The 15,123-nt window shown below is 36.9% G+C and overlaps 1 protein-coding gene and 1 long non-coding RNA gene across 5 annotated transcripts in view; both read left to right on the forward strand.

The window, feature by feature from the left end:
• The window catches only part of LOC138915418 (uncharacterized), a 48,031-nt gene extending 45,168 nt beyond the window's left edge, over positions 1–2,863 (forward strand). Inside the window, exon 4 of the long non-coding RNA XR_011421336.1 lies at positions 2,406–2,863. This is a non-coding gene — a long non-coding RNA (uncharacterized lncRNA). The remainder of the gene's footprint in view (positions 1–2,405) is intronic.
• ZFPM2 (zinc finger protein, FOG family member 2) overlaps positions 1–15,123 on the forward strand; it is a 439,892-nt gene that overhangs the window by 56,234 nt on the left and 368,535 nt on the right. The gene's annotated exons all lie outside the window — the stretch shown is intronic.

Here is a 15,123-nt window from a genome sequence, read left to right on the forward strand (position 1 = left end):
CAATCTAGGGGACCAAAAACCCACCACTGAAAGAATCACTGCAAAGAGTATATTCAAGATTCAAAACTTATTTGTCTGAAACAGCTGCTCATGACCTTTCATAAGACGAGGTATTTGGGGACTCTTGGAATTTTTGTAAGATTATATTTTTAATAAGTACAGGCTTAATGATGCATCTGTTACTCCTCCTATTTTACATAGTTAGCAACATTATCCTTTTTGTTCTTTTTCTCTGGTTAGTAGGGTAATTTCCCTATACCATCTCTCTCTGTGTATAATGCACTTTAGAGAGCACTTAAATTTTTTTTTAATTATCAGATAATAATTAGATAATCTGAAAGGGAATGAAAAATGTTTATGTTAAGGTTGCAAAACACAGTTGATCCTATATATCTAATACAGTGTTTTATTGTATTTTCCATATAGGTTATTGGAAAATAGTTTCTTAGTAAACACTTTTGTCAATATTATTTTTTTATTCTCATGTTATAAAGTTTACCTTCATCAGGAAAAGTATTATAGAAAATGTTATTTTAACCTGTAAAACACAGTGATATATACGGTCCAGGTAAATATCATAGTACAGGGCAATAAAAGGACAGCTTCCGAATTTGGAGGAAGGCTTAAAATATTTGTGATTTGTGATTTTATACAAAAGGTGGTATCTGAGAACACACATGATTTCACCCATGCAGTATAGAGGAAAGCTTGACATTGCTTGTTTAACAAAACTTAGAACTCTGGAAATGGATACCTCCCTTAAAACTTGAGAAAGTTTGGTAATAAGCAGGGTACTTTAAGAGTGTACAAAGGAAGTATTGATGGGCAGTATTTATGTCTTATCTTAGATGAGCTTTGACAATGATGATGGTGAGTGGAAGACAAAAGATGTAGAAAAGAGCAAATGACTTTGGGGAATCTCACAGTTGGTGTGGAAATTATACTAAGCACGGTAAATAATTAGGAAGAAATGGATATTTAAATGGATATGTATTTGATGAGAAGGAAAATAGGTGGTTAGGAAAGAGAGAAATGAGGGTAGGCTAGCGTAGTCAGGAAAGACATCCTGACCTAGGCTTGAGCTTGGACTGAGCCTTAAAGAACAGACAGGAGTCTAAGAGATGAAGAAAATGGGAAGGGAATTCAGGTAATGTGATCATCAGTATTGCCATGCTCCACATCATGATTAACAATCACTTTAACATATGCTTTCTGCAAGGTATTTTACTAGGCAATGTGGGAGACAGAAACAGGCATCAATGCTTATCTGTGAGGCATTTACAAATTCATGGGGTGCTTGTTGATTTTACTTTGGAAGCCTTTTAATAAACTTGTAGAAACCGTACAGAATTACAGAATGAAATGGGTCATTATGACTGTCAAGCAGCAGAATTCTAGGCAGAATGACAAATATATCTGACTTAGTGCGATATTTTTTGTTCTTATATTTTAATGTTTTTATATAAAAGGGAAAAATGTGATCTCAAATAATCCTTCACTCATGGTTGTCTTGTATCTAAAATAAAAGTGCTGAACAACTGGATCTTTGAGGACCCTTCCAGATAATTGCATAGTTCTTTGTTTTAAGTTTATCAGTATAGAACATGTGACACAAAAGAGATACCTAGTAGATCTCAGTCTTAGGGGTGTTGATTGTATGAAAATTGAGTATTATTCATATAAATTGCTGCAATGCTATTTTAGCCTTATTTACAGTTTAAAAATTAGCTTGAATTGAAAATTGCAATAGACCGATTTGGAGCTCCTGACGAATCAGCCAGCGCCAGGAGTTGTTCCTACTATTCAGGATTTTGAAAAAGCTAAGTACCAGTATCAATAGAGAATCTAATTGTTAAAAACTGTGTAGTTAATATATTGCTTTTTTCTTCAGTTTTCCCATTCTTCTCTCTTCTTTAAAGTCTGCCAAGGGGTTGATGTGAAGGAAAGGAAGCTTCAGCTATGGACCTCACACACTGAACAACTCTAGAATTGTGTTAACTGAAGTCAGCTTAGGAAAGATGCTATACTTTTGTGTGGTAGGAAATATTGGGAAATGTTAAACAGCTTTCACTTATCCCTCTATTCACAATACTGTGAACCTCTTGACCCCACGCCCATCTTTCTGTGACCACCCCCTCCCCCATTCATTGTTGCAAGGGGTGGAGTCACACATCAGAAAGACAGAGAGCTAAGATGCCACTTCTTGTCTTTTGAGTTGCAAAAGTTGAGACTGCAGCACAGATGACTTTGTGAAGGAGATATGGGATCCATGCAAACCTCCTTCAACTTTGCCCCTTCAAGATAAAATGGGGATTCTCCAGATGGAGGAGAAGTGATGGGTGACTAAATGACAATCTCTAAGAAGAGAGTGAATCATCTCTCTCCCTTCTGTCATTCAATTCCAGGAGGTGGATTTTCCATAGAGTCCCCACAAGGTTGCTTAATAGGATACCAGACGAGGCCTGTGTTCATTTTCCCAGCTGGGGCCTGGGAAATCAGCAAGACCAAGATGGATGAGCCTAAGGCAGCCTCATTGTTTTCTGACTCCATCACAGGAGAGAAGCATGTGATCTCCATATACCTGATGCAGTGCAAGTAGTTGGAAGCGCTCACCTGTTTGGACCAAGAACTTTGAATCGGAAGAAAGAGGAAATCGAAAAGGATGCTAGCATGGATAGCGGACACTAAGAACAAGATGCCTTCTCCTCACTCCTGCTATGCCTCTCCAATGCCTGGGCACTAATATTACCCTGGGATTTTAATGGAGCCTTGAATTGATTAACTTTAAGTTTTTATCACCTGGGAGGTTGGGATTTGAAAAATAAATTCAGTTATTAAATAATAAATGTAATAGCAAAAACTTAAATAGTGCTTACTGTGTGCTAAACACTGTTCTAAACACTTTACCTATAGTGGCTAGTTAGAGACTCCTGCAACCATAAGAGGTAGTTATTATTATTGTCTCCATTTTATCAGTGACAAATCTGAAGCTCAGAGAGGTTTAGGGTTTTGCCCAGTGTCACACAACTAACAAGTGACAAAGGCAGGATTCAAATCCAATCAGTCTGCATCATACTATGCCAAACCACTTCTCAGAGAGGTGTAAAAGAATATGTAATATTTCTGGCCAGACTGTGTCATGTGTTTCATACGCATTATGCTTATTTTGGAGGGATTTTTTGAGAAGCAATATCTAGCATTCGTTTCTCTGTGTGCTCTGGGCTCTGTAACAGCCCTGGGGATGCTGTTTCTATATTACACAGTGTTCTCTCTGGAAGACTGTGCAAGTAATTTCTCTCTACTCTTAGTACTGGAAATATCTAGGCTTCTCCTGAGCAAGTACCTACTCTGTATTTCCTAGAAAAATCAACTATATATTCTCTTTTCTCTGTTTTCACTGGCTGCCATGTAGCTTAGAGCCAAACGTCAAACTTGCTATTGGTAAGTCTATAAATTCATGACCTATGCTGTGTGCACTCATTGTACTGTTCTATCCCAACTTTCCCTTTGCTTTGCTTTTTACCTATTTTAATTTACTTTATCTGCCGGTAACGTACATATCTTAGTGAAACACCTTAAATCCTTTTTGAGAAAGGCAGGTTGTAAATACATGCAAATATTATTTTTCTTTGCATTCAAACTACATCACACTTCGATCTTCCTTGGTCAGCAGAAGGACCCCAATCATTACTTTATAGCAGAAATGCCCTTCTTTATTGGCACATTTCATCCAAAGAGGACAGAAAGGATAAGCTTTGAAGGGCATGGTGTGCTTTCTACTCCCTAATCTCCATTCTTGAGCCCAAAGGCTGTGGTGAAAAGAAACATTGGCACATGAGGAAGAGTGGTGTAATGGCTAAGTATATGGGCCCTGGTATCAGAACTGGTTCATATCCAGGTTTTGCTATCCACAGGCAAGTGACCTTGGCCAAGTCCCTTAACTTCTCTGTGCCTCAGCTTCCTCATCTGTAAAAGAGGGCTAAAATAGTACCTATTCGTATAGTTATTGTGAACATTAAATGAAGGTAGACAAATGTTTATTGTCTTTGATAGGTGCTAATGGCCAATAAGGGGGACAAGAGAGCTAGAGAATTAAAAAGTGAGTCTTCTGAATTTTGGTAAGCCCAATAGGTTATTCTTAATGTAACTTATGAAGGGCAACCAAAAAGCAATTAAAAAAATAGAGATTACATTTTCCATAATTCGTATGTATCATACTCTTTTACCTTTCACAAGGCTGAAGTGTAAATTTTTATTTGAATTTCCACATGTTCTTTTCAGCATTAGAATTACAGGGCAAGAGGAATCTTAAGTCCGTTGGCACAGGTCAAGTTAGTAACTCCACTCAAACTGTGATTTAAAGACCGTCACAGAAGGAAGAGAACTTGTATTCTCCCTGAGAAAACTAATGTAGGAAATACATTTTCTCTTTCAAGAATTTTTTTTTATGCAATGAGATGTTCTTATAAAATATTTGTTAAGCTTTTACTTGTCCAGCCTTAGAAAAATATGAACACATAAATGTATTTGAATGCATCAAATTAATTCAGAACATCTTTCAATAAACTATTGAGCTGATGAAAGATAGGATATGTGATAAACACCCTGCCCTCAAGAAGGTTACAATCTGGTAATGTAGATAGACATGTAACTGAATATGGCATGCCAAAATATGCAGACCCCCACACACATACAGTTGCAATACTGTGAAATCATTACCAACATAGAGTTTCATAGAATATCATTGAGAACAACTGATTCAGTCAGTGAGAACAAAAGAGGCAAAAGAAGAAGGAAGGGAGAGAAGGAAAGGGAGTGAGAGAAATAGAGAGAGAGGGAGGGTGGGAGGGAGAGAGAGGGGAAGAGAGAGGGAAACGTAACGTGGACGATGGCATTACAGAGATGATTGGTAATAGAGGTCTTGAAAGATGAGAAGGTATTTGCTGGTGTTAGCATGTGGGATGGGGGTGGGGGGGCAGTGGGAGAATTCCAGGTTGGGGAATAGAATGTGTAAGGGAACTAAAGCTTTCTAGGAAGTGATGGGCATGGCCCAGAATAGCAGTTGAAAAGGGGATAAGTTCTGACTGCCTGCAGGGAGCAGAAAACCAGTGGAGAGTTTTCAGCATTGGGATAAACATGATCAGATTTGCATTTTAGAAAGACAGCAATGCAGAACATGTTTTGAAAGAGAGTGAGTGTGTAGGAAGGAGAACAGTTGTTAGAGGGAAAGGGGAGGTGAAATATCTCCATTAGGGACTGTTTCTCATCTCTGACTTCAGCCTGACTAGCATACTATAGTTCCAGCTTCTTCCAGCTGACTCCTTTTCCTGTCTTTATCTCTCTAGCTCAGGGAAGGTCATGGCTTCTTGCTGTTGCTAATATCTAGATTGCTTTGTTGTCCACTTCCATCAGCTATATGCTTAATTTCTTAGAATAAATTCCCTTGGGGCCTGCCCTGTGGTGCAGCCGTTAAGTTCTCACGTTCTGCTTCTCGGCTGCCAGGGGTTCGCCGCTTCGGATCCTGGGTGCGGACGTGGCACTGCTTGGCACGCCATGCTGTGGTAGGCGTCCCACATATAAAATAGAGGAAGATGGGCACGATGTTAGCTCAGGGCCAGGCTTCCTCAGCAAGAAGAGGAGGACTGGCAGTAGTTAGCTCAGGGCTACTCTTCCTCAAAAAAAAAAAAAAAAAAAAGAATAAATTCCCTTTACTTTAAGTACTCAGAGTTGTTTCCGCTTCCCAGTTAGACCCTGACTGATAACACCCTAGCGGTAATGTAGGGGAGAGATGTTGAGAGTCCTAACAAAAGAAGAGACATTGCGCATGCAGAGGAAAGAGCTAATTTAGAAGACAGAATTACAGAGTTTGGTGACAGGTATGGATGTGGGCATGGGGGGAGGGAAGAATCAGCCATTCTGACCCTTGTGGCTGGCCTGCTTAACAGAAGAGATGTTGTTTAAAGAAACAGGCAATGTGGGGAGAGCAGAGGATTGGGGAAGACCTACGGTGACCATCAGACAGTCACTCAGACGTGCCTAGAAAGCAGGTGGACGAAGGAATCTGGGGCTTGAGTTTCATGTTAAAATTTATCATCAAATAGCAGGAGTTTAACAATATTTAAAGTTTTGGAAGCAAGATTCCGAGGGAAAGGACATAGAATGAGAAGAGGCCAAGGACAGAACTTCATGGAAGCCTAATAGAAAGGGAAAAAGTGGACAAAGAGGAAAACTATGGAGAATAGTGTGTCAGAAAAGCCAAGACTTTCAGTAAAGGTTAATATTCAGAAAATACTAGGTTGGGTTCGTGATATGTGACTACTAAAAGGTCATTAGTCATTGATCAATTAAGCGTAGATGCAGTTTCTTTATTTCTCTCTTCAAAATAACATTTGATATATTGCTGTTCTCTTATTACAATGATGAGATTAAGGACAAGAGAGATAGAATTAGTTTTCCAATTTTACCCAACTCGTATATGGTGCAGGTAGGATTTGAACTCAGTTTTGACTAATTTCCAAAGCCTGTGGTGCCTGTAAATGATTTTCAATTTCAGGGTAGCAAATCTATGCGGAGTTATATAGGTAATAAGAAACCACTTAGAGTTCTGGACAAGGCAATACATGATCAATACTGTGTTTAAGAAGAATGATCTATTCTAATCTATTATTCTAATAATCTATTTAGCGGAGATTAGAAAAAAGATAGAGTTGAGAAAAAGGAAGGGAAGTTATGAGACCACTGAGCAAGGAGTATTGAGAGCCTGGCTTAGGGTGTAGGGTTGTCAGATTTAGAAAAACAACAAAACCAGGCTGCTTAATTGAATATGAACTTTTGAATTTTTGGTATAAGTATGTCCCATACAATTTTTGGCCATATTTATATTGTAAAAATTTGTTATTTACCTGAAATTCATATTTAACTGGTATTCTGGATTTTACCTGGCAACCTACAACACTGCAGTAAAGTTCTTATGCTAACTGGAGTGAGTGTAGTCTTCACAGGTTGAGGGCAACAAGATTGCCCTTGCTTCAGGTGCCAACTTCAAATTCGAGGGTCCTCAGGCTATCTGCACTTTGAATCAACTGGCTGCAAATTTGGGGGTTCCCACAAGCTACTCAGGTTGATAATTCACTAGTACAATTCACAGAACTCAGGAAAGCACTATACTTATGATTATAGCATTATTATAAAGAATGCAAATCAATACCCACCAAATGAAGACACATGTAAGGCAAGGTGTGGGAAGATCTGCAAAGTAGAGCTTCCATGTCCTCTTCCTGTGGAATCAGAACGCATCGCCCTCCTGGCACATCGATGTGTTCACTAACCAGGAAGCTCACTGGAGCCTTGTGTCCAGAGTTTTTATTGGGGTTTCATTGCATAGGCACGATTGATTGAATTATTGACCCTGTGAGTGGACTCAATCTTCAGCCCCTATCCGTTCCCCTGAGATCAGGGGCCCACTCTGAATAATAAAGACACTCTATTATACAATGCAACCCTAGTGTGGTCATGGTAATGGAATGGAGAGATAGATGAGAAGGAATTATACTAGAGAGGAGTCTAAATTAATGCTGGTTTTTAAATCCCGGGATATTGGAAATATGGAAGGAAGTACAGATTGGGATGGGAGAGGGAGAGTAGATAATTAATTCTAGATGCCTAGACTGAAGATACTGATAGAATGTCATGCTGTAAATTCAAGATAGAAGTACAGAAAGGTATATCTGGAGTTTAGAAGAATTGTCAGGATTACACATTGGGTGTCAATTCTCCTTAGCATGAATGTGGTTGTTCTAACTCTGAAGTGTATAATATTGCTGCGGGAAAAAGTGTTAGGAAAAAAGCAAAAGCTCAAGTGTTATAGGAGGGAAAATGGAAGCCACAAACAAAATATAAATATGTCAGCACATTCTAAATTTTCACTTTTTATAGGTTAAATTAGCATGACTTGGCTTTTTCCATATGATATCATCTTAGTTGTTTCTTACAATGGTATTAATTTCAAAGCTTTTATACATTTATTCTATAATTTATTTCTACCTAGTGTTTGAATGTTTAATATTTTGATGATACTCATTTACTTTTATTTCTAAACACTGACTGGATTTTTGCCCAAATTTTTATAAATTCAAAGTACTCAATGAATTGTCAAAATATTAGGATAAAAAGCTTAAATGGATTTTGACCAATTTTCTGAAGTACCTTGTAAATAAGGTGTAAAGTCTATGAATTTTGGTATTTTTAACATTTTAAAATTAACACATTTTGCTTCAGCTTGGCTTTGAAGTTAACCCAATCTTTACTTAAAGACAGAAAGGTTATTAACGTGGAATTAAAGACAATGCTTTTATCTATTCATTTTAAACTTATTCTTTAATTACAAAATGGCTTACAACTAGTAATGGTAAATTAAAGTAATTATAGTTTTCTAATGACTGAATTGTAAATAATTGCAGTATTTCTACATAGTACCATAAAGACCACTGATAAAGCCACATTATAGCACATGTCCCATTCCTGATGCAACATGTTAACATTTCACAAAAACTAAGTGCCTTGTTTAGTGGCACTGAGTGGATTCTGACTCCTAGTGACCCTGTGTACAGCAGAGTGGAACCCTTTTTGCTGGTCTCTTTGTGCCATCCTCTCACCTTCTGACGCTCTATCAGACAATGCTCCACTGCCATTCATAGCATTTTCATGGACAGTTTTTTCAGAAGTGGGTGGCCAGGTCCTTCTTTCTAGTTTGTCTTAGTCTGGAAGCTCTGCTGAAACCTGTCCACCATGGTAGTGTGGTTCCTTGACCAGGAAACAAACCCAGGCAGTGGTGGTGAGAGCACCAAATCTTAACCACTGGCTTTAAGTGAGTACTTTGTGCCAAAATTGTGGTTCTGAATATTGTGGAACATACGAAAATGAATAATGTATGGTCTGATAGAGTGAATACTTACAAAAATGCTAACATTTGTGTTTACTCATTGTAATTTTGGTTGAAGACTACTTTGCAGTAATCTCACAAGCAGCACTTTTATCTGCTGCATAATTAATAACACAAATTAGAAAGAGGATCAGTAGGGATGTTTTTGAAACATGCAGACAAGCAAATTGTTTCACCCCTTTGAACTTCAATCTTTAATCTATAAATGAGAGATTGGACTGACTTTTCTGGTCCTGTTTTTGCAATTCTTGTTACTGTTTGTGGTGTCAAATACTAGGTTTATTACCTTAAAGCCAAATTCTGTTTTAAGCCTTACCACTGGAAATCACTAATGGGTAAGGTTGCTTCTTCATCCAGCATGTGGTATAAAGGCAGGGCCTAAGAAATAAGGGACCTGGTTTCTAGTACTATTTCTGTGAAAAAAGTCACCATCCTTCAGTATTCTCATCTGTAAAATGAAGAGATTTCATTTATAAATCTTATGACTTCTTCCAATTTTAATGTCTATGATAAAAAAAAAAAACTTATAATAACCAGGTTAAGACCAATCTAATGTAAAGTCTTACTTATAGAATATTTTGAAAAAATATTTTTATTCCTTTCAAACTGTATACTTAGAAGTGTGGCTGGCATAGAAGGCAGACTAATAAAAAGAACTGAGGTCTATACTATTATGAAGAGATGATATTATTTAAAGTTTCAACTGTGAAATATGTCACTAAAATGGGTAAATCTCCAGTTTTCAAGGATATTTACAAGTAATTTTGTTCTCTTAAATGGAATTAAAGATGCTCATATAGTATCTGTGCAACTATGGTAAATTATCTTTGGAGATGATGCAAAGACAAAATTTCAGCCAGAGCATTTTTAATGTTATAACAAATCAGCTGCTTGGTCTTTTGTCAAGGTAAGTTGGTAGTGGTATAGTTATTGTGGACAGTCCCTGGTGGAAGAAATTCATTTTGTGTGAGGAAAATTTGGTTAGATATTTTTCACTGCCTATGTTTACTTGCTTGAGATTTTGGATGTTGATTTACAAACGATTAATTAAAAGTGCCAGTGTGCTGGTGAAAGTTAGAATAATTAACTTTTACAAGTAAAAGTTAATTAAGAATTAATAATTAAAAGTGTCTTCGGTTTATGTGAGAATTCTCCCCATTCCTAACTCTAATTTGGGAAGTTGTCAATTTGAAGATGGCAATTTTAGAAAATTAGACCCAAAGTGCTTCCGACGGCTGGTTGCATATTGAGATTCTCCAGCAATGTGGGGAATTTTGGTCAGAGCACAGCAAACTGGAGCATCTCCAGGAGCTATGTGCTGCCTTTGTTTAGAGGAAGATGTTTCCTGCAATGTTTCTCTTTATCGACATGCTAACTCTATGGAAACATGTTGCTTTACTCTTGTGTTGTTTATTTCATTAGAGAATATGCTACTCTTTAGTTCAGTTTCAAAGGGAGTGATTCTTTCAATAGTACCTGGAAATTGAGAGTCTTAACATGTTGTTCAAAGTTCCATATAGAGCACTATACAGAATTTAATTCAGGTGTTTTATATTCTCGGGAAGCTGAGTAGGTGAGATGTTTCAGACAATAGTTTTAAACTAAAAGGTTGTCTCTTCTGGGATGCAGGTCATTCTGCTCTTTTGTAAAAGCGGGTAAATCCCAAAGTGAAGTGTGCACAGACGTCTCCGAGTGTGGGCTCTGGCCACAGAATTCCCATTAGCATTAGCTTGGCGCTGCTTCTTGTCTCGCAGACAGCGGAGAACATGCCTTTTCCACCCTTGAGGCAATGAAATAAATTAAAGGGTGCGGCATTCAATGAGTTGAATTTTGAGTAGTATTTCTCATGCCTCCAACGTTTTAAAATCAGTTTATTCTTATGAGGCAGCATTTGGAATCATGAAACAAGGGACTCCTCTGTTTGTGCCAGGATGCAGCTTCTTTTGATTTTCTGGAATCGTGTGTGTGTCAAACAATCTTTTCTGGTCCTTTTCCCATTGTGGTCTCTGGGTAGTGTCTGTGACTAGAACTTTGTAATTCAGTATAAATCACAAATACATGAGCACTGTGGAAGGTAAGACATCTTTAGTTTGTTTCTACTGGGTCTGGTCCAGGCTATTACAGTCTCTACATATCTCCATGACACAGAAGCAAGAGTTTTTGCAAAGAGTGTCCCCAGGGCCCAACCAAATCCATCCTCTGTAGAAGCTGCCGGCTCCGTCCATGTTCGTTACGTTTGTGCTTCTTCCAGTTCCGCGCTTTCTCTCAGTATGTTCTGAAGAGACTGGAGAGCATTCCTGTAATCTCAAATGGAAGTTTATTTTTGTTTTCATGGAACAAAGGTTTATCTTTAGTGTTACCATGTGTCCCCTCTAATTAGAAATCCTTTTCTCATATTCGCATAAATAAGAAGGGGATCATTTAATTCTTAGTGCATTTGAACAGATAACTCCAGAGATGGGGGCATCCACATTTTATCTAATTCTCTTTAACCACAAAAAATGTAGACTCTCACCCACCAACTAGAGAGCAAGATCTGAAGGCTCTGGAACTCTTAAAGGGAGTCTTCTAGCAGAGCCACTTGCTCTTTCTCCGTGTATGATGTTTTATTTCAAGACATCAAAATAAGTATGCTTTCTGATATTGATCTGTCTATTTTTCCCATATGCAGTGGTTTGATTGTTATTATCTTTCCAAAAGCATGTAATGATGATTGGTAAAGGTATTTCAAACATAACGTATTGACAAATTTTGAACACTTAGGCTCCATCAGGCACCGTTCTAAGTTCATTACATAATTGAACACAAGTAACTTATAACTGCTGTGAGATATTATCCCAGTTTTATAGATGGGAAGTGGAGACTCAGAATTTCTGAGGCTCGCTCCAAGTCAGACAGCTCATCAGGGCTAGAGCCAAGGTTTAAATGGAAGAGTGTCTCCCAACTACTCTTCTCAATTTTAGTCTGTAACCAATTAATTACAGTATTTGCCTAGTGATACCTCATGTTAGGACTTCTGAGACTAGTGCTTTAAAGTGCCTACTATTCTTTTTTTTTTCTTTTTTCTTGTTTTTAGCTCCGTACATTCAAGTGTTTAAGCTTGTGACTTTTTAATTACGTGTCCATCATTGTTGTATAATTCTACGTTATTTTTTAGGTGTCCAAAAAGACTACATTCTGCCTTTTTACATAGCCTTCCTGCTCATGCTCCCTTTCTCTCAGAACCAGCATGCGTCAGGTAAAGCTCGTCCACTATAGAAACAAAGAAAGAGGGAAAGAGATAGGGGTGTGGGGAGAAGAGAGGGAGAGGGAAGACTTACATAGTGTTTTCCTTAGATACGGTTGAATATACAAACATTGATTATATGAATGCTTTTCCATTGTGCCTGTGGAAGAGTTTTTCTAGGTTCTGTCAAGAATGTTAGCATTTCATGTTTGGTAGAATGTGAGTACCCTCCGTTCTCTCGTCTGGTGGGAGTGAACACTCTGTGACTGTTCAATCTGAGTCCTTGAAACGAGGAAGACTTAGATTCATACTTTAAACGTATTTCTGCAGTGAGATTTCCAGGCTGCATTTTGGGTATGGAAATGAAGAACAGGCTAAGGGCTCTTTGAAGGCAAGAAACATTCAATGTGGAAAAGACCCATCTTAGATAAAAGAAATGAGGAATGCACATTGGCTCTGACATCAGGAAAAGACATTCTTCATCTGCTGATTTGAGGAGGGCATAAATATCTTCAGTTAGTATATATTCATCATGCTGATTTTTTGTGTTGCGTTTCAAGGACAATGAGGAAGGTTCCTGACAATATTCACTTGCATTAGAACAGCCTTTTAGGGGTCTAACAAAATGCAGATACTGCTGGTCAAGAAAATAAAGCTAATAAAAGATAATTATTGTGTTTCAATGGCTGTAGGAATATTGAACTTATTCATATCATATTAAAAAAAAGTCCCTGTGTTAAGTAATTTTAGTATTAATTATGCAGTTTTTAAGTGTTGCCAGTAACATTATAGCAAGGTAGTTTTGAATTGAAATTCTGATTAAATGGTAAATGTTGGTGTTAATTACACATTACTTAAGAAATAACACAAATGAAACCCCTAATAATATCATTTTGTCTTGATTTGAGCTCAGAAAAAACACCCCCCCAACCAATTACTCAGACCACCAATTCCATCATCTGCTCTACTTTTGCCGTTCATTGGTCATATTTTTCTCATACTCTTGTTCCATCTCCTCTATCATATCTTATCTCTCTCGGCTCCTCCTATTTACCAGCATAGCAATTATAATTGTCAGATATTGATGTCATAGTAAAGGTAATGTATCAAAATAAAAAAGTTACTGACATAAAAGAGAACTGCTTTAATCTGATTTGATGTATCAGGTTTTATAGTTATATGACTTAAGTAATATAACCTTATCTATAAATACCTAATAAATATTCTGGAACCCATAAGGATGAAGAAACAAGTTCATTACCTTAAGGCAAAGCAGTTTTGCTGTACTGCTTTTGTTGACCACTGATGAAAGTAATTTATACTAAGAAGTATATTTGTTTATGATCACTATTTTAATGCTATACTATAAGATTATGATACTTTGTACTTTGTTTTTTATGATTGTTGTTTCATGTTAAAAGCTGTCTTTAAAATGATAGTATTTCATGGAGCTACAGAGGACTCTTAGCTCTTAGAGGTATGTGAAATGGCCAACATTTGGTCACCTGCGGTTCTGTTCCATGAGAGTAAAGACTTTGTTTAACCACTACCTTTTATTAAATTTTTGTTAAAATTTTATATTAAACATTTAAAAAAATTTTATATTAAAATTTTATTATTAAATTATTAAAATTTTCTGTAGTTTGTTGTGCCGTATAAGAGACTTATACTTGTGATTTGTGATAGATCAACACAACAAACTGTGAGCTTAGGCATTCTCTTTTCTTTTCTCAGAAGAGCTGGTTTCCTCTACCTTTTCCCACTCCCTAGGAAAGAAGAAGTCAGATATGAGTGTGTATAGACTGTGGAAGAACCAAGTGTACGAGCTGTGTTTACCTAGAGTACCTTTGAGTCATAATAAGAAGATTAATCAGCTATATCACATCCTCATGGGTCACAAGTATGATTTGGTAACATATAAGGGAAACTTTAGGTGTAACTCCAAAAAATTTCTGCTGGTCAGATTATATATTTCTTAATTTTTTTAAATTGGTAACCAGGCAAGAAAAATAAACAGCAAAATACAGGACACAAAGTCCATTCAAAAGAGCTCATGAAATTTACTCAGAGCTTTCATTCCCTCAAAATGATTAGGCTCAGTTCTGGCAAACTTACTTATTTGGTTTTCTAATCTAAAGCTGATGAGTGCTAACCATATAAGGATCATATTGTTGAAGTGTTTTCATTTTATATATATTGAACGTTTCCCTGTGTCATAAGCGTTCTTCCAAAAGAGTTTTTTAAAGATTGCATAGCACTACGTGATATGGGTTAATAACATTTGAAACCAAACTGTCTTGGCGTTTAGATTGTTTCTAAAACTTCTCTCTTAGAAGAAACGTTGTGATGAGCTTTTCTGAACACTGATCTTTGTCGTCTTCTCCATTTATTTCCAAGGATAAAGCATGACGTTGAATTAATGACTCTGAGTTTGAACAGTTTTAAAGCTTTTGAAACGTATTGCCAAATAGCCCTAATCCTTATTTTTTAATGACTAAATAGTGTTTAATTTTGAATACATATATAATAATGATAGTTAATGTTTTTGAGAGTTCATTGTCAAGTACTATTATAAGACCATCACACTTGTTAACTTATTTCATCTTAAAGATGATGATATGTGGTAGGACTATTGTCGTTCCTATATTACAGATGAGAAAAAGGATGCGCAGGAAAATACAGTGACTCACTCGAGGTCAAACAAGTCATAGTGGTGGAGGCAGGATTTGAACCCAACACTCTAGGTTAATAGCTAACATTTACTAATATTCATTAATAGATAAATAGGTTTAGTGAACTCCCGAGTTAAGAGATAAAATACGTTGTTTGACTCTCTTAAGAGTTCTATGTTGTGTGTACATTTGTCCTCTTAATTTTGCAGATAAAAAACAAAAAACAAAAACCACTGGAACTTTGGTTAGGTAACTTGTGCAAGTCACATAATTAGTAATTGGTA

Source organism: Equus caballus, chromosome 9 (assembly GCF_041296265.1).
Source record: "Equus caballus isolate H_3958 breed thoroughbred chromosome 9, TB-T2T, whole genome shotgun sequence".
NCBI lineage: Eukaryota > Metazoa > Chordata > Mammalia > Perissodactyla > Equidae > Equus > Equus caballus.